The sequence below is a fragment of the Eleutherodactylus coqui genome, chromosome 3, assembly GCF_035609145.1.
Source record: "Eleutherodactylus coqui strain aEleCoq1 chromosome 3, aEleCoq1.hap1, whole genome shotgun sequence".
NCBI classification, from domain to species: Eukaryota; Metazoa; Chordata; class Amphibia; order Anura; family Eleutherodactylidae; genus Eleutherodactylus; species Eleutherodactylus coqui.
Genome location: NC_089839.1, coordinates 251473624 through 251500149, shown reverse-complemented (window position 1 = coordinate 251500149; position 26526 = coordinate 251473624). Strand labels below are relative to the sequence as shown.

Sequence of the window (26526 nt, the reverse complement as noted above, 5' to 3'; positions counted from 1 at the left end):
TTGGGCATGGTCCTACCTGTAGACTCCCTCCTCTGTAATCGGTGTAGGATCTGGTGCAGGGACTTGGCTGGTAGTGGGGGACAGTAGACCCTCCGCCGGCTGTAAGCCCCAAGTGTGGTAGCCCCCTAGGGGCACATTGCGTTGCCCCTGAGCCTGTCTACGGCTGTGGGGCAGCGTGTACTTTGGTTTGATTGTGGGAGCACCAGATTGTGTCACTCCAAGGATTCCCCCCCTCGTTAATTCATAATGTATGTTTTTGTTAAAGAAAGGCTGCTGTGGCCAATAAAATATCCAAATGAAAAAAAAGGTGTCTGTGTTTATTGGGTGGGGTATACGAAGAGGGGCATTCTGGTCTCCAGGCGTCATGTGAGTAGCAGTCATCTGAGTGCATATCAAGAAGAAGCCCTGGAGATCGCCCAAAAGCTGGTTAACCCAAGTCAAGTACCTCAGGACAACAAGACGGTGAGTAACTTACAAATGCACAGAATAGAAAGAAGTTCACAGTAAGGCTGGTTTCACATGTCCGAGAATCTCGCACGAGTTTAGTGCATTGTGAGACGAACAAAACTCACGTGAATATGAACTCCATTCTCTTGAACGTAGTTGTACACATGAGCGATGTTTTTCTCACTGCGATGTGGCGAGAGGAAAAAAAAATTAAAAATCGCTGTATGTTCTATTTTTTTGGTTTCCTCAGAATGCATCGCCCATTTATTTCAATGGGACCTTAAATATATTGCATGCCGTGCACGGTGCATGCATGTGCGATGTGAGGTTTCCCATTGAAATTGATGGGAACCACTTGATTGCCTATCGTGCGTGGAACTCATGCAAGAGGTTTGGCATTTCACTGAAGGGATGCAAGGCGATTTTTGCATGCAAATCCCATCGCATCCGACGGTAAAATAAAGGTTGCCGAGCGCGATATTGGGCCGAATTTTGTATTTGTCATACAAACATGTGATTTAGGATGATCACTCTTTAGGTCCTAAATAGGAAAAGTAAAGGGGTCACAACTCGAAAATTCAATGCTAAGCGCAAAAGTATTGGTGCCCCTGTGTAATATACCTAATCTAAGTCTCTAACATCTCAATAATGTAAAAACATGAAATTTGTCATACAAACATGAAAGCTGCGCTGTGATTGGTGGTTATATATTATACCGCTGAGGTAACATGACAGCTGCGCTGTGATTGGTGGTTATACAGTATATTATACCGCTGAGGTAACATGAAAGCTGCGCTGTGATTGGTTGTTATTAGAGATGAGCGAACACCAAAATGTTCGGGTGTTCGTTATTCGGAACGAACTTCCCGCGATGTTCGAGGGTTCGTTTCGAACAACGAACCCCATTGAAGTCAATGGGCGACCAGAGCATTTTTGTATTTCGCCGATGATCGCTAAGGTTTTCATGTGTGAAAATCTGGGCAATTCAAGAAAGTGATGGGAATGACACAGAAACGGATAGGGCAGGCGAGGGGCTACATGTTGGGCTGCATCTCAAGTTCACAGGTCCCACTATTAAGCCACAATACCGGCAAGAGTGGGCCCCCCCCCTCCCAACAACTTTTACTTCTGAAAAGCCCTCATTAGCATGGCATACCTTTGCTAAGCACCACACTAGCTACAACAAAGCACAATCACTGCCTGGATGACACTCCGCTGCCACTTCTCCTGGGTTACATGCTGACCAACCGCCCCCCCTCCCCCCCACAGCGCACACCAAAGTGTCTCTGCGCAGCCTTCAGCTGCCCTCATGCCACGCCACACTCATGTCTATTTAGAAGTGTGTCTGCCATGAGGAGGAACCGTAGGCACACACTGCAGAGGGTTGGCATGGCTAGGCAGCGGCCCTCTTTAAAAGGGGCGGGGCGATAGCCCACAATGCTGTACAGAAGCAATGAGAAATAGAATCCTGTGCCACCGCCATCAGGAGCTGCACACGTAGGCATAGCAATGGGGAACCTATGTGCCACACACTATTCATTCTGTCAAGGTGTCTGCATGCCCCAGTTAGACCGGGCTTTTTAATTCATAGACACAGGCAGGTACAACTCCCTATTGTGAAGTCCCTGTCGACCCACAGCATGGGTGGGTGCCAGGAAGCCACCGGCGGTACATAGAAATATCCCATTGCATTGCCCAACACAGCTGAGGTAGTAATGTCGTGCGTAATACAGGTGGGCTTCGGCCCACACTGCATGCCCCAGTCTGACCGGGGTTCTTTACAAGTGGACACATGTAGGTTACACTCCGTGTGCACCTACAGCATGGGTGGCTCCCTGGAACCCACCGGCGGTACATAAAAATATCCCATTGCATTGCCCAACACAGCTGAGGTAGTAATGTCGTGCTTAATGCAGGTGGGCTTCGGCCCACACTGCATGCCCCAGTCAGACTGGGGTTCTTTAGAAGTGGACACATGTAGGTTAAACTCCCTGTGGACCCACTGCCTGGGTGGGTGCCAGGAAGCCACCGGCGGTACATAGAAATATCCCATTGCATTGCCCAACACAGCTGAGGTAGTAATGTCGTGCGTAATACAGGTGGGCTTCGGCCCACACTGCATGCCCCAGTCAGACTGGGGTTCTTTAGAAGTGTACAGATGTATTAAAAACTCCGTGTGCACCTACAGCATGGGTGGCTCTCTGGAACCCACCGGCGGTACATAAAAATATCTCATTGCATTGCCCAACACAGCTGAGGTAGTAATGTCGTGCTTAATGCAGGTGGGCTTCGGCCCACACTGCATGCCCCAGTCAGACTGGGGTTCTTTAGAAGTGGACACATGTAGGTTAAACTCCCTGTGGACCCACTGCCTGGGTGGGTGCCAGGAACCCACCGGCGGTACATAAAAATATCCCATTGCATTGCCCAACACAGCTGAGGTAACGTCAGCTGTAATGCAGGTGGGCTAAAAATTAATTTGATTACACTGTAGGCGAGGGTCCACAAAAATTGCTGTATCAACAGTACTAATGTACATCCCAAAAATTGGCCATGGCCAGCCAAGAGGGCAGGTGAAACCCATCGCTTTGGTTAATGTGGCTTAAGTGGTAACTAGGCCTGGAGGCAGCCCAGTGTAACGAAAAATTGGTTCAAGTTAAAGTTCCAACGCTTTTAAGCGCATTGAAACTTATAAAAATTGTTCAGAAAAATTATTTGAGTGAGCCTTGTGGCCCTAAGAAAAATTGCCCGTTCAGCGTGATTACGTGAGGTTTCAGGAGGAGGAGCAGGAGGAGGAGGAGGAGGAGGAATATTAGACACAGATTGATGAAGCAGAAATGTCCCCGTTTTGGATGGTGAGAGAGAACGTAGCTTCCATCCGCGGGTGCAGCCTACGTATTGCTTACGTATCGCTGCTGTCCGCTGGTGGAGAACAGAAGTCTGGCGAAATCCAGCCTTTGTTCATCTTGATGAGTGTTAGCCTGTCGGCACTGTCGGTTGACAAGCGGCTACGCTTATCTGTGATGATTCCCCCAGCCGCACTAAACACCCTCTCCGACAAGACGCTAGCCGCAGGACAAGCAAGCACCTCCAGGGCATACAGCGCTAGTTCAGGCCACGTGTCCAGCTTCGACACCCAGTAGTTGTAGGGGGCAGAGGCGTCACCAAGGATGGTCGTGCGATCCGCTACGTACTCCCTCACCATCCTTTTACAGTGCTCCCGCCGACTCAGCCGTGACTGGGGAGCGGTGACACAGTCTTGGTGGGGAGCCATAAAGCTGGCCAGGCCCTTAAAGACTGTTGCACTGCCTGGGATGTACATGCTGCTCGATCTACGCACATCCCCTGCTACCTTGCCCTCGGTACTGCGCCTTCTGCCACTAGCGCTGTCGGCTGGGAATTTTACCATCAGCTTGTCCGCAAGGGTCCTGTGGTATAGCAACACTCTCGAACCCCTTTCCTCTTCGGGAATCAGAGTGGGCAGGTTATCCTTATACCGTGGATCGAGCAGTGTGTACACCCAGTAATCCGTCATGGCCAGAATGCGTGCAACGCGAGGGTCACGAGAAAGGCATCCGAACATGAAGTCAGCCATGTGTGCCAGGGTACCTGTACGCAACACATGGCTGTCTTCACTAGGAAGATCACTTTCAGGATCCTCCTCCTCCTCCTCCTCAGGCCATACACGCTGAAAGGATGACAGGCAATCAGCCGGTGTACCGTCAGCAGCGGCCCAAGCTATCTCTTCCCCCTCCTCCTCATCCTCCTCATGCTCCTCCTCCTCCTCCTGTACGCGCTGAGAAATAGACAGGAGGGTGCCCTGACTATCCAGCGGCATACTGTCTTCCCCCGCCCCCATTTCCGAGCGCAAAGCAGCTGCCTTTATGGTTTGCAGGGAATTTCTCAAGATGCATAGCAGAGGAATGGTGACGCTAATGATTGTAGCATCGCCGCTCACCACCTGGGTAGACTCCTCAAAATTACCAAGGACATGGCAGATGTCTGCCAACCAGGCCCACTCTTCTGAAAGGAATTGAGGAGGCTGACTCCCACTGCGCCGCCCATGTTGGAGTTGGTATTCGACTATAGCTCTACGTTGTTCATAGAGCCTGGCCAACATGTGGAGCGTAGAGTTCCACCGTGTGGGCACGTCGCACAGCAGTCGGTGCACTGGCAGATTAAACCGATGTTGCAGGGTCCGCAGGGTGGCAGCGTCCGTGTGGGACTTGCGAAAATGTGCGCAGAGCCGGCGCGCCTTTACGAGCAGGTCTGACAAGCGTGGGTAGCTTTTCGGAAAGCGCTGAACCACCAAATTAAAGACGTGGGCCAGGCATGGCACATGCGTGAGGCTGCCGAGCTGCAGAGCCGCCACCAGGTTACGGCCGTTGTCACACACGAACATGCCCGGTTGGAGGCTCAGCGGCGCAAGCCAGCGGTCGGTCTGCTGTGTCAGACCCTGCAGCAGTTCGTGGGCCGTGTGCCTCTTATCGCCTAAGCTGAGTAGTTTCAGCACGGCTTGCTGACGCTTGCCCACCGCTGTGCTGCCACACCCCGCGACACCGACTGCTGGCGACATGCTGCTGCTAACACATCTTGATTGCGAGACAGAGGAGGAGGAGGAGGAGGGTGCTTTAGTGGAGGAAGCATACACCTCCGCAGATACCACCACCGAGCTGGGGCCCGCAATTCTGGGGGTGGGTAGGACATGAGCGGTCCCAGGCTCTGACTCTGTCCCAGCCTCCACTAAATTCACCCAATGTGCCGTCAGGGAGATGTAGTGGCCCTGCCCGCCTGTGCTTGTCCACGTGTCCGTAGTTAAGTGGACCGTGGCAGTAACCGCGTTGGTGAGGGCGCGTACAATGTTGCGGGAGACGTGGTCGTGCAGGGCTGGGACGGCACATCGGGAAAAGAAGTGGCGACTGGGAACTGAGTAGCGCGGGGCCGCCGCCTCCATGATACTTTTGAAGGACTCCGTTTCCACAACCCTATACGGCAGCATCTCAAGGCTGATGAATTTTGCTATGCGGACGGTTAACGTTTGAGCGTGCGGGTGCGTGGCGGCGTACTTGCGCTAGCGCTCCAACAGTTGCGCAAGCGACGGCTGGACGGTGCGCTGAACTACACTGCTGGATGGGGCCGAGGACAGCGGAGGTGAGGGTGTGGGTGCAGGCCAGGAGACGGTAGTGTCTGTGTCCTGAGAGGGGGGTTGCATCTCAGTGGCAGGTTGGGGCACAGGGGGAGAGGCAGGGGTGCAAACCGGAGGCGCTGAACGGCCTTCGTCCCACCTTGCGGGGTGCTTGGCCATCATATGTCTGCGCATGGTGGTGGTGGTGAGGCTGTTGGTGTTGGCTCCCCGGCTGAGCTTTGCGCGACAAAGGTTGCACACCACTGTTCGTCGGTCGTCAGGCGTCTCTGTGAAAAACTGCCAGACCTTAGAGCACCTCGGCCTCTGCAGGGTGGCATGGCGCGAGGGGGCGCTTTGGGAAACACTTGGTGGATTATTCGGTCTGGCCCTGGCTCTACCCCTGGCCACCGCACTGCCTCTTGCAACCTGCCCTGCTGATGCCCTTGACTCCCCCTCTGAAGACCTGTCCTCCTGAGTAAGCGTTGCACACCAGGTGGGGTCAGTCACCTCATCGTTCTGCTGCTCTTCCTCCGAATCCTCTGTGCGCTGCTCCCTCGGACTTACTGCCCTTACTACTACCTCACTGCAAGACAACTGTGTCTGATCGTCATCGTCCTCCTCACCCACAGAAAGTTGTTGAGACAGTTGGCGGAAGTCCCCAGCCTCTTCCCCCGGACCCCGGGAACTTTCGAATGGTTGGGCATCAGTGACGATAAACTCCTCTGGTGGGAGAGGAACCGCTGCTGCCCAATCTAAGCAGGGGCCCGAGAACAGTTCCTGGGAGTGTTCCCGCTCCTGAGCAGGTGTCATTGTAGTGGAGTGAGGAGGCTGGGAGGAAGGAGGAGCAGCAGACAGAGGATTCGGATTTGCAGCAGTGGACGGCGCAGAACTGCGGGTAGACGATAGGTTGCTCGAAGCACTTTCTGCCATCCAGGACAGGACCTGCTCACACTGCTCATTTTCTAATAACCGTCTCCCGCGTGGACCCATTAATTGGGCGATGAATGTGGGGACACCAGAAACGTGCCTCTCTCCTAATCGCGCAGCAGTCGGCTGCGACACACCTGGATCAGGAGCTCGGCCTGTGCCCACACCCTGACTTGGCCCTCCGCGTCCTCGGCCGCGTCCACGTCCTCTAGGCCTACCCCTACCCCTCAGCATGCTGTATTACCAGTGATTTGATTTCACAGGCAGCTAATAAATTGGCGCAAGACTGCAGGCCAAATATAATTTTTTCCCTTTTTTGAAAACGAAAGGCCCCACTGCCTCTAGTGAATGTATAATCTAAGTTTAATAACTGTGCTGTTTTCCTGCTAATGTGTCACAGAACGTGAGGGTAGCAGAGTTATTAACTGTGGCAGAGCAGGTATTTTTTTTCCCAATTAAGGAAAGCAAATGGCGAAGCCAGGAGTAAAACGTAGCTGGGTGCGTCTGATTTTTACAGGTTGCACACGCAGCCGACACGTGTCCACCGCCCTTAGGACGGACAGAGGCAGGACAAATAGAATTATTTTCCGTTTTTTTGCACCAAAAGGCAGCACTGCGTATATTCTATGAACATGAGAAGTTTAATAACTGTGCTGTTTTCTTGCTAATGTGTCACAGAACGTGAGGGTAGCAGAGTTATTAACTGTGGCAGAGCAGGTATTTTTTTCCCAATTAAGGAAAGCAAATGGCGAAGCCAGGAGTAAAACGTAGCTGGGTGCGTCTGATTTTTACAGGTTGCACACGCAGCCGACACGTGTCCACCGCCCTTAGGACGGACAGAGGCAGGACAAATAGAATTATTTTCCGTTTTTTTGCACCAAAAGGCAGCACTGCGTATATTCTATGAACATGAGAAGTTTAATAACTGTGCTGTTTTCTTGCTAATGTGTCACAGAACGTGAGGGTAGCAGAGTTATTAACTGTGGCAGAGCAGGTATTTTTTTCCCAATTAAGGAAAGCAAATGGCGAAGCCAGGAGTAAAACGTAGCTGGGTGCGTCTGATTTTTACAGGTTACACACGCAGCCGACACGTGTCCACCGCCCTTAGGACGGACAGAGGCAGGACAAATAGAATTATTTTCCGTTTTTTTGCACCAAAAGGCAGCACTGCGTATATTCTATGAACATGAGAAGTTTAATAACTGTGCTGTTTTCCTGCTAATGTGTCACAGAACGTGAGGGTAGCAGAGTTATTAACTGTGGCAGAGCAGGTATTTTTTTTCCCAATTAAGGAAAGCAAATGGCAAAGCCAGGAGTAAAACGTAGCTGGGTGCGTCTGATTTTTACAGGTTGCACACGCAGCCGACACGTGTCCACCGCCCTTAGGACAGACAGAGGCAGGACAAATAGAATTATTTTCACTTGTTTTACAAGCAAAAGGCAGCACTGCGTATATTCAATGAATAATAACTGTGTTGTGGCCCTGCCTATACAATTCTTTCCCTGCAGTATCAATGGAGGGTGCAATGCTCTGCAGAGGCGATTTTGAGAAGCAAAAAAAAAATGCAGCACAGCTAACAGCAGCCTGGACAGTACTGCACACGGTTAAATATGGCCCTAGAAAGGACCGTTGAGGTTCTTGAAGGCTACACTCACTCCTAACACTCTCCCTGCCTATGCAGCACTTCTGTCCCTAATGCCAGGTGCAACGCTCTGCAGAGCCGATTTTGAGAAAAAAAAAAATTGCCACTGCTAACAGCAGCCAACACACAGCTATCAGTGGCCCTAATAAGGACCTTTAGGGGGTCTTGAAGCCTACACTAACTACCAATTCTTTCCCTACAGCAGCTCCGGTACAAACAGCACTGTCCCTCATCTAACTCACACGGCATCTGAGGCGAACCGCGGGAGGGGCCGACTTTTATGTTCGGGTGACACCTGATCTTCCCAGCCACTCACAGCAGGGGGGTGGTATAGGGCTTGAATGTCACAGGGGGAAGTTGTAATGCCTTCCCTGTCTTTCAATTGGCCAGAAAAGCGCGCTAACGTCTCAGGGAAGGAAGTGAAAGTAACCAGAACACCGCATGGTGTTCGTTACGAATAACGAACATCCCGAACACCCTAATATTCGCACGAATATCAAGCTCGGAAGAACACGTTCGCTCATCTCTAGTTGTTATATATTATACTGAGGTAACATGAAAGCTGTGTTGTGATTGGTGGTTATATATTATACTGCTGAGGTAACATGAAAGCTGCGCTGTGATTGGTTGTTATATATCATACTGCTGAGGTATAATGAAAGCTGTGCTGTGATTGGTTGTTATATATTATACTGCTAAGGTAACATGAAAGCTGCGCTGTAATTGGTTTTTATATATCATACTGCTCAGGGAACATGAAAGCTGTGCTGTGATAGGTTGCTATATATTATACTGCTGAAGTCAAAGTAACAATTTTAACGGAAAGTAAAAATTTCCGTGGGAACAACACGTAAACACCTGTATCAAATTAACTCGGGCGAGGCCGGGTATATTGGCTAGTACTATATAGTACCTTGCTGGAAGTATCTTTATCTTATCCTAATTTTCACAAAAAATTTCACATAAATGTGACATATGCCAAAATTGCACAAAAACTGTGGCGCAAAATATTGGCACTAAATAAGCCTACCACCAGGGGGTGTTAAGTTGGACTGAAGTGTCTAACACATCTAACAGAATCGGTGCCATCTTAATGCATGGACCTGATAAGCACTTGCCCCGGGGCCCCACAAGCATAGAGGCCCCATACTAATCTATGTATGTTAACATTTCATATATGATAATGTTGTGTCCCGGGATATGAACTTGGCTCCAATCTGTCTATGCTATGTGGGAAGACTTTAATTTTGTCACTATCTGTTTCACTTTCAAATCAACCATAATTACTTTCGTATGTCACAGAAGGAAAAATATAAAAACAAACAATCACAGAAAATGGCCAAATATTTACTATTACGATCGTGTGGGCAAACTAAGCACGGGACCCACACGATCTTGACCAAAAAGTGGTACGCATGCACACGGTTTTAAGCGGGTTTCAGGCAACTGGCCCTGTGCTAACGGGAGGATGACCTGGCGCTACCTAAGCGGGGGATTCGCCCCAATAAAGGGCGACCCAGCGGTCTTCGGATCTGGGCCCTATCTGATCCTAGGAACCACGCACCAGAACAGGACAAACAAACATGCCACATGACTGGGACTGAACAACTGGACACACAGAGCCAGAACACACAGCATACAGCAGCCAAAATGCAACCACTAGTAACAGATGATAAGCTGAATATAAATACCAGGTATTAGTTGACATTTTGTACAAAACATGGAAGCTAGTGGGCCAACTTCACAGCTCCTTGTTATACCGCTAGTCTCTACACTAACCAGAAGTCCAGCAGCACCGGACACAGATCACAAAGCAAGCTGCACAGGGCAGACAACAGGATACCTGCTTACAGGCACAGGCTTACAGCAGACTACAACATATAATGCAACCACATCGACTCACCCAAAACTCACATGCACACAGATGAAATCACAGCAAGTCCATGTGTCCTCATACAGGGGTATAGACAGTCAGCCACCGTGCTGACAAAGGGAACTGTGTCAGGGATCACCAACTGACAGAAAATAAATGTACAAACGGACATGAACCAGCAAGACCCCAAACACACAGCAAGCTGCAACAGACAATGATTCATGACTGCTCATCCTGAACACCAAACACACAGCAAGCTGTAACGGACTTGGATACATGACTGCTCACTCTGGACACTAGACAGAGACTGACAGGAGCTGGGTTTATATGTGAGCAAAGAACCAGGAGATTGGCTAGCAGGAAGTCACCACACACAGCCAGCTCAATCATTCACCACCTGTGTAGCTGTGCTGCTAGAAACCATAGCACTACATGTCTCAGCAGCACATGTAACACTGACTAAGGAGTGCATGTAACTGCATCCTCTCACCATGCAGGTAGAAGACTACCAAATTAGGGAGCTAATTACACCTGTGAGGGGCACCGATGAAACAGCCACTCACACAGCCTCTTAATATAGAGGTGTAGCTGCTTGGTGTACACTCCCACACATAGTGGATACAAAGTGCCAGACCTTCTGATACATGTAGTCCACCATGCAGAACAGCAACCTATTAATGACGCAATAATAGTTCGGCGGGCTGCCCTGCACCTTAAAAAGTTAACCACATTGGTACTGCCACCCTGGAATCCCCCTGGAGGTTTAAAGCCACACTGCGTGTGAATAATTGATAATAAATGCAAGGTATTAGTTGGATTTTGGCCAAAATACATCAGCTCACTAACCACTTCATGGTTCCTTGCTTGCAGTAAGTCCCTACACTAATATAAGTATGTCACAGAAGGGGAAATATAAAAACAAAATAAATACAGCTCCCTCATTTGGTAGTTTGCTACCTGCATGCTGAGGGGGTGCAGCTATCTGCCCTCCTTAGTCAGTAAGCGTATGGCCATTTTCTGTAATTGTTTATAAATACTTTTGTAAATTTTCCAGAATTTCTATAATTAAGGCCGCCTGCAGACGGCCGGGTCGGATCCGGCAGCGAGAATTCTCGCCGCGGGACCCGACCCGAGCGCCTGCAGAGAGCAGCGCGTACTCACCCGCGCCCCACGGCCCCGCGGCTCTTTCATGTGCCGGCTGCCGGGCAGCTGGCGGCAGGTGAGTGACGTTTTTGTGTGGAATATATATTTCCAGGTGAATAACCCTTTCAGCAGAAATTAAACGTAACATTTTGAGCGGAGCGCAGAAGAGGAAGAGAGCTGGTTCCATTCACTTTAATTGAACAAAACTTCCGAACCCCTGGACACGTGGAGGACATATATAAGCACTTTTTAAAATTTTAGGCCTAATGCCCATGAACGGATTTCAGCCGCGTGAAACGTGGTGGAAATTTGAGGCGTTTCACCTCAGGAATTAGGTTCTATTGAACCTAATAGCTCAATGTACAGGCTGCGGAACTCCACTGCAGAATTTGGCAGCATGAAATTATCCACAGCATGTCCTATTTGCCGCGGGTATACAAGCGGACAGCTTCCATTGTAGTCAATGGAAGCCGCCCGTCACTCTATACTTCAGCTGTAGCACTGCAGAAGTATAGTGTGAATACGTGCCCCACCCACCGTCGGCCGCATCATATGACGCCGCCGGCGCATCATGCGGCAGTTCTCGTAGCAGATCTGGAAGTATGGGGTCTTTGGGGGGGTGCTGTGACGGACTCCGCTGCGGTATTCCGCTTGTGGAGCCCGTCGTGGTTGTGTGCATAAGGCCTTAGTTTGAGGAAAACCATCACAGTGCATAGGGGATAACTTGTTGAGATAGGGCAACCCCTTTTAGGGTAAAGCTCAAAAAAACTTTTAAAATAGTGAAAATACCCCCATTAGCTGCCATGACAACAGTCTATTTTGCTGTTGATTGTGCCTGATCCACACTCTGTAGAGAATACATACTTGCATACATATTGTGGAGTGTAATATATATATAATTATAGTAAACTTCATATGAAGACCCATGTATATATATATATATATATATATATATATATATATATACACATATATATATACATATATGTACTGTAGATACTGCAGTGAGAGGTAAGTGATGCATAACTACAAGGAGTAATACAAATATTGTAGGACTGTCCTTAAGAAATTATGTTCATTGTATAGATGCTATACGGATGGCTAGCACGTAATAAAGTTGTATAAAATATTTACGTAGGCAGCTATGGTATCGTAAGTACTGTGTAGGTATATGACAAATGTGTAGGATTTTGGCGTAACCTCAGTGTGTGGTGATTATATTTAACGGTGTAACATGGAGATTCTTATAGTATCTGTCATGGCCCGTGCGGTGTGTATGAAACCTGTATCCAGCCACGGTGACGACTGCTGAGTACTCTGCAGCCAGACACCATGTTGGGCAGAGCTTGTGCATGAGCGAATCAAAGGACAAGTCGAGTATAAAAGGTGGGGCGTGCCACACATCAAGAATGTCATGGCACATGTTAATGACCTATGGAATGGAGGCTGAGCTGCTTCAGAGAAGTGCACAAGGACATGTGAGTGGGCAGAGCAAGGTTGGAAGCAAGTTGTGAGGGCTTGTATTTACTTTCACAATGGAGTGTAGTATTACATCATGACTAGAGATGAGCGAGTATACTCGGTAAAGGCAATTGCTCGAGCGAGCATTGCCTTTATCGAGTACCTGCCCGCCCGAGATGAAACGTTCGGGTGCCGGCGCGGGGGAGCGGTGAGTAGCGGAAGTCAGCAGGAGGGAGCGGGGGGGGGGGGGGGGGGGGGAGGGAGAGAAAGATCTCCCCTCCGCTCTCCCCCACAGCGATTTTGCTGCGTTGCGATGCGATTTTTCTAGCAGCAATATCACTATCGCCAGTGGAAAGGAGCCCTTACTGCTCCCACACACTTGCGATTGCATTTTTTGTTAACGCGATTGTCAATGGGACTTTCTATTGTAAAAAAACGCAACGCAACTGCGTTTTTGGTGCATTGTGTTGCGTTTTTAACATTAGAAAGTCTGATTGACAATCGCGTTAACAAAAACCGCAATCGCAAGTGTGTGGAGCCCTTAGACACTTCTGCCTAAGTTTTCACCACCTGGTCGTAGGCTTATTTAGTGCCAATATTTTGTGCCAGGGTTTTTGTGCAATTTGGTACATCACATTTATGTTACACCATCCTGCTAAACTACAGCTAATTCTCTCTACACTACCCGTAAGCCTCTTGTCTAAAAAGGTGCAAAAAGTGTTCTTAACACATAAGAAATGTGGTGCAAGACACGTACACTAGTTGTTTTGCGCAAATTAAGCCACAATTCTGGTGCATTCAGCTTAGTAAATGTCCCTTTCATTTAGTCTTAGTGATTTTTAAACCTATCTATATCCAGAGCTACACAGATGCTACCTAATAGCTTCCTTAGTAGTGACCACAGGGAGGTTGGAGAATTGGAGCCATGGCAATCAGCTGATCTCCAGGGAGCCTTCATTCTAATGGGAGGACATGTTTACATGGAATTTGTTCCTTTGTTAGCATGTTTTTACAGTTATTACATCATTCTCCTTGATATTTTTGAGAACAGGTGTATCGCATCATAATCTTACAATCAAATAAACCTTGCCATGAAATGGAAATTCACTAAATGGCCACCTTACTAGAGACACTCATCTAATAGTGAGTTGGATCTTCTTTGGCTTTAGCAGCAGTTCATTATTGCATGGATTCTACTTGATGCTGACATTACTCTGTAGGAACCCATGCGAACAAGATAACTGTCCATTTAATATATTATAACATAACTACAAATGTACAAGTCTATAGCAGAATGCATACACGGGGCTGAGAAGAGTCAGATTTTTATGCCTACTTCATCAGGTGACACCGCTCGATTGCGGGAGTTGGTGAGTACAAAAAAAAAATACATCACCCAACTCCCTGTCATGTCCTCTAACAGCACCATAACTTAGTTTATGGTGCTATGAGGACATGACGAGGGTCCCTTTAAGTCGAGTTAACACGTTGCAGCAACCATTATTACTACATATATAGATGGATGTACTGACCACCTTGGTGCAGTTGACTGGAAGGGTTCATCGATTCATGCTGCCTATGCCAAATTTTGACCCTCCCATCAGCATTGTGCAGTAAAAAACATCCTTCACCTTACACAGTGATGTTTTTTCACTGCTCAGAGATCCAGTTTTTCTGCTCTTTTGTCTACTGGACTCTTACCTTTCTGTTTCCCTTAGACTGCCTTCACATCTGTACTGGAACCTCCGGAGGTTTTGTCGCAGACCCGCCACAAAATACTGTAGGAAATAGCGCTGCATGCAGTGTTTTGTCTTCCGATAAAATGCTGAGCAGAAATAGAACAGACCCCATTCGAGTCAAAAGGGTCCGTTCAGCGCTGTTTGGTTCCATCATAAAGCTGATCCTTTTGGCCAGGAGATTCTATTTCCTGCTCCCTGAACATGGAATCCCCGCCACAGATGTGAAGGCAGTAGAGATGAGCGAACGTACTCGTTTAGGGCGATTTCGCAATCGAGCAGCGCTTTTTTCGAGTAACTGACTACTCGGGCGAAAAGATTCGGGGGGCGGCGTGGTGGAGCGGGGGGTAGCAGTGGGGAACAGGGGGGAGCTATCTCTCTCTCCCCCCCCCCCACTCCCCTCTGCAACCCCCCACTCACCCCAGGCGCTCCCCGAATCTTTTCGCCCGAGTAGTCAGTTACTCGAAAAAAGCGCTGCTCGATTGCGAAATCGCCCTAAACGAGCACGTTCGCGCATCTCTAAAAGGCAGCCTACATGGACACATGGATTCACATGGACATATTAGCACATGCAAAATTTACGCGCAATACCAAGAATAGAAGCCATTGATTTCAATGAATTTGTTTACATTTTACACTTATTTTGCACACACATTATGGCCACACACAAAAAACTGCAGCATGCTCTACCTTTCTGCGCATTTGCACACCTGAAGTCCCTATAGAAGGCAACGGGTGGTGTGCATATGCTTGCACAATACGCAAAGAGATGCATAATATACTGTGTAATTCCACTGCAAAAAAACACATCCAAAACCCATTAGGCGAATTAACCATTTCAATTCGTGTGTCTTTGTTTACTACGCAAATGAACATGCCCTGCAGGTACAAAAGCTATACTAAAATAAGTTGCACGCGCAAAAAAGCACAGTTTGTTTCATAAATATGCATATGCTCATGTGTGTCTTGTATAAATATGAGGCTGATGATCTGTAGTTTCTGAATAAGTGATTATTTACTCACACTTTGTTTTGTCTCATTTTTGTATTCCTTTTTATTATATACTGTGTTTCCCTGAAAATAAGACACTGTCTTATGTTAATTTTTGCCCCCAAATAGACACAGTGTCTTGTAATACTCACCTAGTAGCCGGCGTTCGGGTCCCTTTGCACTAGTGTCTGGTGCTGCTGCTGCAGGCTTTTGTGTAGTCCTTAGTGGTGACAGAGCATTACTTCCTGGTAGCTGGGCTTGAATATCCACCTCTAGCAAGCGATTGCTCTGATTGGTTCATGGAGCGCCGTGTCAGCCAATCAGAGCTGGCATTCAATCAACCAATCACAGCCATTCATTGAATGACATCTTTGAATGGCTGTGATTGGTTGATGGAGCACTGATGCGGCACTTGATTGAACCAATTAGAGCAATCACTTGATGGTGGCGAGGTAATCAAGCCCCCGCTACCAGGAAGAAGTGCTCTGTCACCGCTGAGGACTACACAAAAGCCTGCAGCAGCGCCGCAGCCCAGTGCAAGGGACCCGAATGTTGGCTACTACCGTGTTTCCCTGAAAATAAGACAGTGTCTTATATTAATTTTTGTTCAAAAAAGTTTAACTTTTTTACATGTATAGCTGCCTGGACACTATTTAAATTGACTTTTTAAATTAACTGTTAGCAGGCCTTATATTTCAAGCATCCTCAAAAAGCCTGAAAATCATTTTGCATCCTCAAAAATTCTGGAAAATCATGCTATGTCTTATTTTCAGGGTATGTCTTATTTTCAGGGAAACAGGGTAGGTGAGTATTGCTTTTTCCCCCCTGTAGTGTAGCTAAGGCTTTTTTTCGAGGGGGGGGGGCTTATATTTAAAGGCACCCCTCCCCCCTCCCTGAAAATCAGAGTAGGGCTTATTATCTGGGTAGGTCTTATTTTTGGGGAAACGCGGTAGCTATTTATTACATGCAATTTATGTAATTTACAATAAAGTAATGGAAAACATTATTATTATTATTAGTCGAATTTCATTGTTCTTGCATTTTATTTAGTCTTCTGACCATTAAGGATTAAGGTGTATCTAGCATTTGTTTATACGTTTTACATTTCTATCGAATGATAATTAAAGATGTTTTTATTGCTTGCTTCCCCCTAAAATTATCTTCTGCAATAAGACCTATTTATTATTGTATCCACAATTAACCTGTTTGTAAATATTTAGCACCTACATTGTAGCAGCTTAAATTTAGCTGACTAAAATACTACTTTGGTAATTTTTAGAGACCTGTTTTTCACTATTAATGCTAATCTGTTAAACGCTATCAAAAATTCCAAAAAAAGTATTCAGTATTTTCATTTTTGTAAACAAGGTAAACTTTGACTGGGTTTAAACTACCGTGTTTCCCCGACAATAAGGCACCCCCGAAAGTAAGACACATTAAGAAATTTGCAGAAATCGCAAATATAAGGCACACCCCGATAGTAAGGCATACTAAAGTGTGCAGGCAAGTCGAGAGGCCTGTCCCCTGCTGCCATCCCCTTTCTCTCCTACCTCCTCCTGTGCTGTACGAGTGGGCTGTTGGGAGCTCCCCTTGCTGGCTGGAAAAGTCCATACTGTATGTTCTGTTCCTGCTGTACACGTCTGCTGTGATGAGCTCCCCCTGGTGGCCGGAAGCTGCAATACCATCCCTGCTTACAAGTGGTACAGGAACTTCTGTCTGCAGACAGGTACTAAATTACAGCCCTTATTTTTTTTTATGGCTCTGTGTGTGAGTCAGGCAACCATATGTGTGATTCTTAAGGCTGGGTTCTCACAGAGTGTATTTCCAGCCTTAGGGGGTGAGCATTACAGTCTCCAGACAGTGTGTGGGAGCCAGGTACTTTACAGCCCTTATTTTTTGTGGCCCTGTATGTGAGTCAGGCAAATTTTCTCTGCCAGAAAATGATGACATGACTGTCATTGAGCAATTTTTGCTTTGTTTTCACAGTTTGTCATTTTTTTTGTTAAACAATAAATGGGAATTCTTCATTGAAAAATAAGACACCCCCTGAAAATAAGATGCAGCGCATATTTGGGAGCAAAAATTAATATAAGATGCGTCTTATTTTCGGGGAAACAGGGTAGTAAGGCCACCTGCAGACGGCCGATTTGGATCCCGCTGCGAGAATTCTCACAGCGGGATGCTGTCTTGTGCCCCTGCAGAGGCCTGCAGCTTACCCGCTCCCGGCGCCTCCTCTCTGCGTTGTCGGCTGCTGGCCAGCCGGAGCATGGACAGAGAGGAGCCGGACCATCACCACTGACATTTCTGTGCGGGCCTCTGCGAGACCCACACAGAAATAGAGCATGCCACGATTTGTTTTCCACATGTGATTTCACGAGGACAAATCACGTCCATCTGCCTAGGACTGCGTTATCTAATCCACCGCGGAATTTCTGCCTGTGTGCAGGGGGGCCTAAGGCTTGGGGAACACTGTCTACCATCCCAATACCTAAAGGGGGCGCTGGGCTGAAAAAAGTTAAGAACCACTAGTAAAGATGAATGATTCACCTCCAGTTATTTCTTCATATAGGGAATACTGGGTCAGATAATTATCAGACCCCGGAGGAAGGAGAAATTGTCAATAAGGATTGTCAATTCTGATAAAATGATCTTGGCTCCTTCCACTTATTTTGATGATTCATTTGTCCCATTCTATAAAGGAGTGTGATTATTTTTTACCTTGGGCACTGTGAGTTAAGAAGTAACACAAGAACACTATGAATTTCCTTCCAATACTGGGCCCTCACTTTGCTGTTGTTTTTTTCTTTTTTCCTCCACAAGCTGAGAAATGTAACTTTACATCTGCTGTGCATTTTCCACTAATGGATAAGTACACTGGTGTCATTCACTCTGTGTATGGAACCTTTTCAATTTACTACGGCAAAAAGGACCTTATCTGTGGCAATTTAGTATTCTCAGGGGCAGAAACGAAGTCTATGAATTTGAGGCTGGATTCAGACGAACATATATCGGCTGGGTTTTCATGCCCAGCCAATATACGTTGTCTCTCTCTGCAGGGGGGGGGGGGGTCTGGAAGAGCCAGGAGCAGTGGTCTGAGCTACCGCCCCCTCTCTGCTTCCTTTCCGCCCCGCTGCACTATTTGCAATGGGGAGAGGTGGGCCGGGGCGGGGCTAATTCTCGGCACGTATCCCCGCCCCTGTCCCGCCTCCTTTCATTGCAAATGGTGCAGAGGGGTGGAGAGGAGGCAGAGAGGGGCGTGAGCTTAGTTCCTACTCCTGGCTTTTCCATCCCCCCCCCCCTGCAAATGAGGACACCGTATATCGGCTTGGCGTGAAAACTGTGCCGATATACGGTCGTCTGAATCCATCCAAAGTCTGAGAGCCCTTTACAGTATAGACTAACTAAATTAAAATGTAGAAGTTTATAAATATTTATTTAAAACAGATAAGGACTGACACACAATCACAGAAAGACACTTTTTGTAAGGGTCTTGGAGAGGTGTACCAGCAAAAGCTAGCAATATCATATGAATGTCGTGTGCCGTTCGACACCCGACCTTTGACATCTAAGGGATTCAGATATTTTGTCTTTCTGTGTTACATTTTAATTTAGTCTATACTGTGAAGGTATCTGTGGCAATTCATTCTGTTTATGGAACCTTTTCGATCTAGTACGGCAAAAATGAACTGATCTGTGGCAATTTGTTTGCTAAAGGCCCCAGTACACAGAAGCATTTGTTTTTTTTTTTGGTGTTTTTATCCCTTAACCACTGTTTTTATGCCGACCATTTGGGGAACTTCATCTGATGTGTTGCCTTTCTACAGCAGCACTTCAGAAGACCATACAGTAGCAGTCCCAACGTCTAAGGCTGTTACTTACACCCTATCAACAGGTCACGATCTGAGACCAATAAGGCTGATTTCCCATAGCTTCAGCCCTTTAGATGCAGCAAACCTCATTAACTCCATTAACCACTATCAGAAAAAATGTCCTGCGCTCATTCATGGAGTGTAGATGAAGAGCTATGTGAAAATGATCAGTGTGTTCTCCATAGGTGAATCGCTGTGAGACACTTACTTGGAAGGAGGGGGATATGGTGAACAGAAGCCCCCTCCTTACAGTGTCATACAAGATGCAAATCCTAGCTCCGGCAGCCGCATCATCACCCACTGTTGACGCGTCATGCGATCCGGAGGGGTGAGTATGGAGTCTTGTGGGCCACTGTGTGGGACTTCGCTGTGATGTGCCACTGACGGAGTCCACCATGGCCAGGGGCATGAGGCCTAAGGGCTCCTACTCACGGACGGAGCAGGATACACCCGCGGTTTAATACTGCAGGAATCCTGCGGAGATAACCAAAAAGTCCCTGCTGGCGATTGTGGAAAAACATGTGTTTTTCTGCGGTGTCTGGGAGGTCTCCTTTAATACTATATTAAGGGAGACCTCAAGTAGCAGAAAAATGCATGTCGCAATTTTTTTCCCGTGGCATAAATCCGCATCAGCATTATGCCGCCGCGGGAACTGCTGCAGAAATCCTGCCCTAAAGGGTACCAGCGGCGATATCACAAATATAGGGTTTAGCTGAATTGTTTAATGTGCTTCATGAAAATAAGGGAAAGAAGAAGAGTAAAAGAGGTTTTTGTTCTTTTTTAAATAATAATAATAAAAAAGAGGTTTTGCTTTTGTACACTATTGATTTAGTTGCTGGCAGAGCAGGACGCCTGTATGTGCCGTCCTATTGCCATGACAACCCAGTGATACAGAGGGAGCTCCCTCCCTCTGTGAAGCCTTTCCAAGTCTCCACCGAGCTGCTGCTCTCTGCAGCTCCCTGAAGGTGTGTATAACAGCAGCTAGCACAGAGCTCTGGGTACAGCAGTCAGGGTGTGTATGTGGCTTCTAATAGGAAGCTCTGGGCGTTCCCTTCACCTCAGCCGTCTCCACACATCAGCCTGGTGATTGAAATGATTGAAAATGCAATGGAGGGGATAGATCTGCTTGTGAGAATTACAAAAAGTCTAAAATCCACAATGCTGAACGTCAAAAGGCTTATCAGGAGTGTCTCAAAATTAAGGCAGCTGAGCGTTATGAGGTGAGTCCTGCGCTACTAGAGCCACGTCCGACATCTAGAGCCCCAGTGGTGTGGCCGGAGTTGGAAAATGATTTGGAACTTATCGATATGGATAGTAATCACTCTGGTGATGATGATGATTTAGAGGCTCCAGTGCAGTTATCAGCAACAGTGATTAAAGTAGGATTTGACGACCAGCCACTACACATTTTAACACAATGTTCTACAATGATGAATTTGGATATCCTTATGACATTTGTCACACACTGTGGTTTGAGAAGGATGAGAAGCAGGTCACGGGCGAAGTTATTCCGCAGCGTCACCAAAAGTCTCCTGTATGCAATGTTGAATGTTTCCAATTGTGCAGTTATTGTTGGAGTCATTTGTACGTGGGAAAAATACCACGTTGTCAAGATCAAATGGTTTCAAATATCCACGCAAGATTTACCACCTTTGGGTGCGATCTCTCTGTATGTTCTTCCCAACGTCTCCATCTCTGCTGCTGTTTAGGGGAATGATGGCTTACCCTGAGACTACAAAGAAGATCAGTGAAAACATGATAGTTGATACACAAGTGCCCATCATACTAGTTAACCCTTTGCAATCCAATTTTGGATTCAGGCTTTCCTAGGGGCTTTCTCTTTCTGCCATTATACAATGGCGCCATTTGCTGGCTAGAGCCAGTACTGAGATATGGGACATGCTGAAGAGGACGCCGACAACAGAGCGGCCAGTAATATACAGTAAGAATACCCTGCCAGACGTCTTCCGACGTCAGAGCTCTACAGCCTTTAATCAGAATGTCTTCAGACGTCAGACAGTGGATTGGAAAGGGTTAAAGATTTCAATAATCACGCCAAACTGAATTTATACGCTTTAAAACATCATGAAAACGTATTTAATCTAGATAATCTGCCCATCGAATCTTTCACAACTCTGTGGGTGGTTTCATACAGGCGAGAAAATCGTGCGATTTTCACCTGATGCGATAGTCAGTATAAAAAAAGAAGAATATGAAAGCAATGATTTTTAATGGTTTCCTTCCCATCTGCAATGTTTTCACTTTTGCGATGTTGAAAGAACAAAAAAAAACTGCCCATCGAAACTCCCATAACTCTGTGGGGTACAGATATAGAATAAACTTTTGCCCATTATATTGACGGCAATCTCTTACCGTATGTCTTATTTCTCATATCACTGGCCCGTTGGACGTCGACTTTATTTGGAAGACGTGTAAATTTGTTTAAAATTAAGAAATGAAATTTCAGACCTATACTGACTAAAGAATGAGCGAGCACCAAAATGCTCGGGTGCTCGTTACTCGAGTCGAACTTTCCGCGATGCTCGAGGGTTCGTTTCGAGTAACGAACACCATTGAAGTCAATGGGCGACTCGAGCATTTTTGTATATCGCCGATGCTCGCTAACGTTTTCATTTGTGAAAATCTGGGAAATTCAAGAAAGTGATGGGAACGACAAAGAAACGCATAGGGCAGGCGAGGCGCTACATGTTGGGCTGCATCTCAAGTTCCCAGATCCCACTATTAAGCCACAATAGCGGCAAGAGTGCCCCCCCCCACCAATTTTTACTTCTGAAAAACCCTCATTAGCAAGGCATACCTTAGCTAAGCACCACACTACCTCCAACAAAGCACAATCACTGCCTGCATGACACTCCGCTGCCACTTCTCCTGGGTTACATGCTGCCCAACCCCCCCGCACGACCCAGTGTCCACAGCACACACAAAAGTGTCCCTGCGCAGCCTTCAGCTGCCCTCATGCCACACGCTGGCCTCATAGCCACACCACCCTCATGTCTATTTATAAGTGCGTCTGCCATGAGGAGGACCCGGAGGCACACACTGCAGAGGGTTGGCAGGGCCAGGCAGTGACCCTCTTTAAAAGGGGCGGGGCGATAGCCCACAATGCTGTACAGAAGCAATGAGAAATCCAATCCTGTGCCACCTCCATCAGGAACTGCACATGTGGGCATAGCAATGGGGAACCCATGTGCCACACACTATTCATTCTGTCAAGGTGCAGCATAGCTCAATCCACACTGCAAGGGGAAAGCCGTCTGCGCTCTGCCCCCTACCCAAGTCAGTCAGTGTCTTTGTGCCAGACAGGTCAAACACTGCGATGGGAGCTAAGTTTGCACCAACAGCATAGGTGGGTCCTAGGAAACCCAACACATGAACCAAAAATTGATCTGACCGGCCAAACATGGCAGACTTGCACCGCGCCCACGACATAGGCCTCGGCTCACAGCTTCAGCAATCCTAGGCAGGAAGCGGACTTTCACTGTACCCAGGACATAGGCCTCTGCACAAACCCTCAGCAATCACGGGCCTACAGCGGACTCCAATGCTAGCGTAGCTGTGCACGTCTCATTAGCGCTGTATTGCTCCTGTAGTTTGTCCCAATGCAGTGCCCCGGATAGTAGAGCTAACGTCAGATTAAATACAGGAGGGCTTCGGCCCACACTGCATGCCCCAGTCAGACCGGGGTTTTTTATAAATAGTCACAGGCAGGTACAACTCCGCAATGGGAATTCTGTGTGCACCCACAGCATGGGTGGCTCCCTGGAACCCACCGGCGGTACATAAACAAATCCCATTGCAGTGCCCAGCACAGCTGAGGTAACGTCAGATTAAATGCAGGTGGGCTTCGGCCCACACTGCATGCCCCAGTCAGACTGGGGTTCTTTATAAGTAGACACATGCAGTTACAACTCCGTGTGGACCGACAGCATAGGTGGGTCCCAGGAAGCCACTGGCGGTACATAAATAAATCCCATTGCATTGCCCAGCACAGCTGAGGTAACGTCAGATTAAATGCAGGTGGGCTTCGGCCAACACTGCATGCCCCAGTCAGACCGGGGTTTTTTAAAAATAGTCACAGGCAGGTACAACTCCGCAATGGGAATACCGTGTGCACCCACAGCATGGGTGGCTCCCTTTAACCCACCGGCGGTACATAAACAAATCCCATTGCACTTACCAGCACAGCTGAGGTAACGTCAGATTAAATGCAGGTGGGCTTCGGCCCACACTGCATGCCCCAGTCAGACTGGGGTTCTTTATAAGTAGACACATGCAGTTACAACTCCGTGTGGACCGACGGCATGGGAGGGTCCCAGGAAGCCACCGGCGGTACATAAATAAATCCCATTGCAGTGCCCAGCACAGCTGAGGTAACGTCAGATTAAATGCAGGTGGGCTTCGGCCCACACTGCATGCCCCAGTCTGACCGGGGTTTTTAATACATAGACACAGGCAGGTACAAATCCCTAATGTGAAGTCTGTGTGGACCCAAAGCATGGGTAGCTCCCTGGTACCCACCGGCAGTACATAAACAAATCCCATTGCAGTGCCCTGGACAGCAGAGCTAACGTCAGATACAATACAGGTGTGCTTCGGCCCACAGTGCATGCCCCAGTCAGACTGGTAATATGTACCTTAACAGTAACCGCGTTGGTGGGAATGTGGTGGCGACTGCGGACCTCGTAGCGCGGTTTTATTTAGTTGGTTTTCGGAATGTGGCCAGGATTAAGTGGGCTGTGGCGGGGGGATGGTGGGGGGCTCTCTTGTTGTGTCGTTAAAGGTGAAATTCTTGGACTGCCACCAGACGGACCAATGCAAAGGTATTTGCCAAGAATGTTTTCATTGTTGGAGGAGGAGGGGGATGTTTTTGAGGCACTACGTGTCCTCTCCACGTGTCCGTGGTTATATGCACCTTAACACTAACCGCGTTGGTGGGAAATGGCCTCGCCACCATCATGTCTTTGGGAAGCCTCCGTTTCCACACCCCAGTGACATAGCATTGGCAGCGGTATAGTCAGAGCCCAGAATTAGTAACATTTCAGCGGTAGCATTAGGGACAGGCCCCTGTAACATACCACTAGCAGCATTATAGGGGGAGCACAGTATTAGTTCCATTTTAGTAATAGTAGCAGTCAAGACAGGCCCCAGTAACAATTCCGAAGCAGCAGTATAGGGGGAGCACAGTATTAGTTCCATTTCAGTAGTAGTAGCAGTCAAGACAGGCCCCAGTAACAATTCCGAAGCAGCAGTATAGGGGGAGCACAGTATTAGTTCCATTTCAGTAGTAGTAGCAGTCAAGACATGCTACAGTAACATTCCCGTTGCAGCAGTTTAGGGAGATAACAGTCTCTTTCACATTTCAGTAGTTGCAGTATAGACAAGGCCCCAGTTACATTTATGTAGCAAAAGTGTAGGCCAACCCCACACAACTTGCTGTAGCATGAGTGCAGGCGAAGCCCATAAAAATTACTAGGATTACACTGTAGGCGAGGGCCCAAAAAAATTGGTGTACCAACAGTACTAATGTACCTCAGAAAAATTGCCCATGCCCAACCAAGAGGGCAGGTGAAACCCATTAATCGCTTTGGTTACTGTGGCTTAATTTGTAACTTGGCCTGGAGGCAGCCCAGTTAAAATAAAAATTGGTTCAGGTGCAAGTTTCAACGCTTTAAAGAGAATTGAAACGTATAAACATTGTTTACAAAAGTAATATGACTGAGCCTTGTGGGCCTAAGAAAAATTGCCCGTTCGGCATGATTACGTGAGGTTTCAGGAGGAGGAGCAGGAGGAGGAGGATGAATATAATACACAGATTGATGAAGCTAAAAGGTTCCCGTTTTTTATGGTGATAGAGAACGATGCTTCCATCCGCGGGTGCAGCCTACGTATTGTTTAGGTACCGCTGCTGTCCGCTGGTGGAGAAGAGAAGTCTGCGGAAATCCAGGCTTTGTTCATCTTGATGAGTGTAAGCCTGTCGGCACTGTCGGTTGACAGGCGGGTACGCTAATCTGTGATGATTCCCACAGCCACACTAAACACCCTCTCTGACAAGACGCTAGCCGCAGGACAAGCAAGCACCTCCAGGGCATACAGCGCGAGTTCAGGCCACGTGTCCAGCTTCGACACCCAGTAGTTGTAGGGGGCAGAGGCGTCACGGAGGACGGTCGTGCGATCGGCTACGTACTCCCTCACCATCCTTTTACAGTGCTCCCGCCGACTCAGCCTTGACTGGGGAGCGGTGACACAGTCTTGCTGGGGAGCCAGAAAGCTGTGAAAGGCCTTAGAGAGTGTTCCCCTGCCTGTGCTGTTCATGCTGCCTGATATCCGCACCTCCCCTGCTACCTGGCCCTCGAAACTGCGCCTTCTGCCACTAGCGCTGTCGGATGGGAATTTTACCATCAGTTTGTCCGCAAAGGTCCTGTGGTATAGCATCACTCTGAGATGAGAGTGGAAAGGTTCTCCTTATACCGTGGGTCGAGCAGTGTGTACACCCAGTAATCCGTAGTGGCCAGAATGCGTGTAACGCGAGGGTCACAAGAAAGGCATCCTAACATGAAGTCAGCCATGTATGCCAGGGTATCTGTATGCACATGGCTGTCCTCACTAGGAAGATCACTTTCAGGATCCTCCTCCTCCTCAGGCCATACACGCTGAAAGGATAACAGGCAAGCAGCATGGGTACCCTCAGCAGTGGGCCAAGCTGTCTCTTCCCCCTCCTCCTCATGCTCCTCCCCCTCCTCAACGCGCTGAGATATAGACATGAGGGTGCTCTGACTATCCAGCGACATACTGTCTTCCCCCGCCTCCGTTTCCGAGCGCAAAGCGTCTGCTTTTATACTTTGCAGGGAACTTCTCAAGAGGCATAGCAGAGGAATGGTGACGCTAATGATTGCAGCATCGCCGATCACCATCTGGGTAGACTCCTCAAAGTTTCCAAGGACCTAGCAGATGTCTGCCAACCAGGCTCACTCTTCTGTAAAGAAATGAGGAGGCTGACTCCCACTATGCCGCTGATGTTGGAGTTGGTATTCCAGTATAGCTCTACGCTGCTCATAGAGCCTGGCCAACATGTGGAGCGTAGAGTTCCACCGTGTGGGCACGTCGCACAGCAGTCGGTGCACTGGCAGATTAAACCGATGTTGCAGGGTCCGCAGGGTGGCAGCATCCGTCTTGGACTTGCGGAACTGTCCGCTGAGCTGGCGCACCTTTTCGAGCAGGTCTGACAAGCGTGGGTAGCTTTTCAGAAAGCGCTGAACCACCAAATTAAAGACGTGGGCCAGGCATGGCACGT

The 26526-nt window shown here is 48.0% G+C and overlaps 1 protein-coding gene across 1 annotated transcript in view; it reads left to right on the top strand.

Moving 5' to 3' along the window:
* The first annotated feature begins 382 nt into the window (after nucleotides 1–382).
* Nucleotides 383–26526, top strand: part of LOC136621644 (flavin-containing monooxygenase 3-like) — a 121255-nt gene continuing 95111 nt past the window's right edge. The window contains exon 1 of the mRNA XM_066597284.1: nucleotides 383–462. The gene's annotated coding sequence lies outside the window, so the exon portion shown is untranslated. The remainder of the gene's footprint in view (nucleotides 463–26526) is intronic.